The sequence below is a fragment of the Lactuca saligna genome, chromosome 5 (genome assembly GCF_052625555.1).
Source record: "Lactuca saligna cultivar CGN05327 chromosome 5, ASM5262555v1, whole genome shotgun sequence".
Lineage (NCBI taxonomy): Eukaryota > Viridiplantae > Streptophyta > Magnoliopsida > Asterales > Asteraceae > Lactuca > Lactuca saligna.
This window is the reverse complement of record NC_136421.1, coordinates 34,937,576-34,941,607: the sequence shown is the minus strand read 5'-3', so window position 1 is coordinate 34,941,607 and position 4,032 is coordinate 34,937,576.

The following is a 4,032-nucleotide window of genomic DNA, read 5'->3' as shown; positions in this document are numbered from 1 at the left end:
TAGCAAGACCCCGCTCTGCACACCCCATCGTGGCTCTTGCCGCACTTACCACAAGTGCGGCCCTTCTGACTCCCAGATCGCAAATCAGTAGGCTTGGCCCGCTTGGCTGTCGGCTGAGACTGAGACTTTGCCGGTCGCCGATCCCTCCCCTGAGACTCAGCCTCCTCCCTAGCCTGGGTTTCCAGCTCTATCTCCCTCTTCCTGGCATTTGCCTGAAGCTCAGCATATGTCCGGTACGTCGAGTTCGCCACGAACTCCCGTATATCCCTCCTCAAAATACTCAGATAGCGGCTCATACGTGCCTGCTTGGAGGACACGTGCTTTGGGCAAAACATCGCCCGCTCATGGAACTTCCTGGTAATCACTGTGAAAAAATCAGTACCCTGCTTAAGGGTCAGAAACTCCTGGGCCAAACGCTCCCTCTCCACCTGGGGAACGTACTCATCTCGGAACATAGCAGTGAACCTCTCCCAAGTCACTGCAGCAAGCTCAACAGGCGAATAATGCGCCGTCACAAACTTCCACCAATCCTTTGCTCCCAAGCGAAGCTGGTTCAGCACGAACCGGACTCTCAAGTGCTCAGGAGATGAGCAAGTAAAGAAACATCCCTCTATTGTTGGATAAGGTGTCTAAGTCCATAACTATTTCTAGTAGGTACTTGACCCGACCCGGCATGGTCCATTTGGGTTGCATGGCACCATGCAATTGGATAAACTAAATGAGAGAAATAACACATATGGTTTATTAATATATTATAAGTTCTAATATATTAATAATATTATTTAATTAGTTTGATCAAAAATTAATTTAGAATTAATTAAGTGATCAAAAGATAACTAATTAAATATATGGGTTGATTATGTAAATCATCCATAACTTATATAGTGGGCTAAGAGGCTCCATGGATAATCAAGTTGGGTTGAACCCATTGGATACTCCATGGAGGCTCCATGGGAGTTACAAACCCATGGGTCATGGAAATGAAGAGTCATGACACATTAGGGTTTACATGGTGTAACCCTAGATGTGTCAACACTATATAAAGCTCATGTTTCTCCCAAAAATCGGCTACACAAGCATACTTGAGGGTTAGAGCTGATTTTGAGTGTTATACATTCTCTCCAAGTTTACTCCATAGCATTTGGTGTTGTGTGAAGCATTTGAGGCATCACACTTGGGGTGCTAGGCTCACAAGGTTTCAAAGAACATTTGCAACAACAAGGTATGTAATTCTATATATTATTTATGTTAAAATTGTTCCCCATGTATGCTAGATAGGTTTATAACCTTGGAAATCAACTTTGCGTGATAATTAGACAAACATAGATCCAAGGTTATTAGGGTTGCATGTGCACTTAGGAAGTGTTAGAATTCTCAAAACCCATCAGTGGTATCAGAGCCTAGGCTTGTTTGTTTGTTATTTGTGCAAGAAAGTTGAAAAAAGTCGATATTTTTGCATTCTGCCTGATGAACTCGCCGAGTCCATGGGGGGACTCGTCGAGTTCATGTGTATCTTCAACCTACTCGCCGAGTAGGTTCATGCACTCGGCAAGTAGAAGCCTCAAAATGTAGATTTTCGACTTTAGTTGCTGGAAATGGACTAGAAACATTACCCTAAACTGTTTTGGTACTTGAAAACTCATTTTAGATGGAGTAATGTGTTTGCTAATCCATTTACAACAACAAGTTATCAAAATTACAAAGTTTTAAATGTAAGTTTTGATTCATGAAAGTTTTCATGTTCATGTTCTTGATCTTATGATGTTTAGATGATCATAGGAATTATTTGTAACCTATGTGGTAGATTAATTCATGATCATAATGTGTTTTAATTGAGTCCATAACTTGTCCTCAAGTTATGGAAAACCAAAAGTCTCTTTGTTTTAACACCATTAAAAGAACACAAGAGTTAGAAAAATGAAGAGTCTTCATTTTTATTACTCAATTTAACTCATAAGTTACAAGAAATGAAAAGTTTTGAAAGTTTACAAAACTTGCCCTCATGTTTTGGAACAAGTAAAGTCTTGATTAAAACTTTAGTTCCTACCCTTAGAATTTTAAAAGTTAAAATTCAACCCTTATACTTATAGTATTATGATTTAATAATTATATATATGTATAAGAACAAAGTCGTCTTACCGCTAGTATGCCTCATTCACAAAGCCGGTCTATAAGGTGAGTATAAGGTTGTTGCCTATAAAATGGCGACTTAATGGGTGTCCACTCTCACCCACCGCTTGCTTGACTGGTGGAGGGTCGTTAGCCGAACGGGTAAGACAAAGACTTATAAATTCTCATTAAAAGTATAATGATTATTATAAAGTAACTAAATGTTTTATAAATTCCCAATCTTAGTTACTTTAGGAAAAATGTGAATAAGGTGCTAATCCATGAAATTACACTTTGCACCTTGTTTAAGTCGTTGGTGGAGCGTGTGTGGTTTACCGGCACACTAACTTGGACTTAACTAGGAAGGTAAAGGGTGACTTAAGGTTTTTCATGAGGTTGGAAGGAGCGCGTGTGGTTTACCGGCACTACGATTAAGTGAAAAACATTAAGGGTACCAAGTAATTTGCATGGTTACTTCACACCTTGTTTTGTGATCCTCGCTATCCCAGTCACAAAACATGAAGGGCACACTCAAGATTGAAACATGCCATTGAAAAGTTCAATGAATCTCAAAGAATCTAGGAATTTCTCAAAGCCAAATAAAACTTAATAATTCATATTTCGTTTACATGGTGGAAATTGGTGAATCGTCATTCACCTACCTTTCAAATATGTTATAACTTGGATTACGGCATCCCTCTTCTAGGTTATAATATATTGTGATTGGATCCTAGCCTTAATATTACATTTGGGTGTTTTTATTAAGGACTATCCTTATATCTAAACTAAACTTACTTTCTTCTTTTCAGATGTCTTCCAACAATGTTACTCCTGGCTCAAACGCTACTGGCTCTTTCTCTCTTATGAAACTTTGTGGGAGAGTCATCTTTGATGGATCCAACTTTACTGACTGGATCAGAAACATTAGGATGGTCACTTGTTACGAGAACAAGGAATATGTTCTTGACAAGGAGGTTAAGGAGCCTGAGCCAACTGCTACTCCTGAGGAGTTTGCTGAATATGAGGCACATGAAAGAGATGCAACCAAAGTGGCATGCATCATGATGGCCACCATGACAGCCGAGCTCCAAAAGTCCTATGAGGACTACTATCCTTTTGAGATGCACCAGAATTTGATGGACCGCTACCATCAGAGTGCTCGTCAAGAGCGATATGAAATAACTCCTCTATGATCACAACCTGAATGAAAGATGGAGAACCCATCACGGGCCACTTGCAGAAAATGCAAAGGTATGTGGACCGTTTGATGAAGTTGAATGTGAACTTCCCAGAGGAGTTAGCAATAGATATTATTTTGCACTCCTTACCTTCGTGTTATGATCAATTCCGCATGACATACCACATGAATAAGGAGGAAGTTACACTTAGCAAACTTCAGGGACTCTTAAAGGTAAGTCGGTTGTGACCACTCCTGCTACTACTCCAAACTCAGCACCTGTCCTGGCAATCAAGAAAGGTAGAGAGAAGAAGAGAAAGAACCCTTCAAAGGGTACCAAGGGTAAGACTCTTGATGGCTCCTCTTCTAGCGGAACCAAGAAAGGTTTCGTCACACCTTCTTCAGATCCCAAAGAGGCGGAATGCTTCTACTGCCACGAAAAGGCGCACTGGAAGCGTAATTGCCCAAAGTACCAGCAAGACTTGAAGGATGGGAAGGTTAAACCCAACCATGCAGGTATTTACACTATTTCATCTAATAATTCACTCTATTCTAACTCTTGGGTCCTTGATACCGGTTGGTGTATTCATATTTGTTCTGAATTACAGGGACTAAGAAGAAGTGAGAATGTGGAGCATGGAAAGATAAACTTGATCATGGCGAATAGGAAAGTTTCACCTGTCACCAAGATTGGAGTTTATAATTTGTTGCTTAGTAGTGGATGTACTTTAGATTTGAATAAATGT